Source organism: Tupaia chinensis, unplaced genomic scaffold (assembly GCF_000334495.1).
Source record: "Tupaia chinensis unplaced genomic scaffold, TupChi_1.0 Scaffold000320_1, whole genome shotgun sequence".
Taxonomy (NCBI): domain Eukaryota; kingdom Metazoa; phylum Chordata; class Mammalia; order Scandentia; family Tupaiidae; genus Tupaia; species Tupaia belangeri.
In genome coordinates, this window is record NW_006159813.1 from 3299463 (window position 1) to 3300035 (window position 573).

Genomic DNA, 573 nt, shown 5'->3' on the forward strand with positions numbered 1-573 from the left:
CTGTAAATTAAAATAAATCAATGAATAAATAAAGTTCGATAAAATAATTATTTTTAAAAAATCACTAAGAGGAAAATCAACAGTCTGAGGGATTCTGGCTAAATTGACCTAACGAGATTCTTGCTGAAGGCGGCCATTATGCTCAGACATTGTCTGGTGGAGGGTGGAGGATGAGGAACCTCATCAGACTGAGAGGGTGGCAGTGAGGGCTGTCCTGGCTAACTGATTTTGCAGCGTTCTTGCTAAGATTGGATTGTACAAGGGAATGCATGGCTGGACCTAGAAGAAGGTTCTGGAACCTGATTGAAATTGCTCAAGCAAAGAGTTCTTGGTAGTAATAAAATCTCCCCAGGAGTCTCTGAGCTGACTGGTTTCCCACCGTAAAATGGCCACAAAGCAGCCTTCTCTGGGATGTGTCTGAGGAATAAATCTTATTTGGCATTTAAGACTCATCGAAACTTTTTTTCTTTTCTTTTTTACTTTTTAAAATTTATTTATTATTGTTTTCTAATTTGACCAGAGAGAGAGGGAAAGTGAGAAAGGAAGCCACCAGGTCTGGGACTCAAACCATGG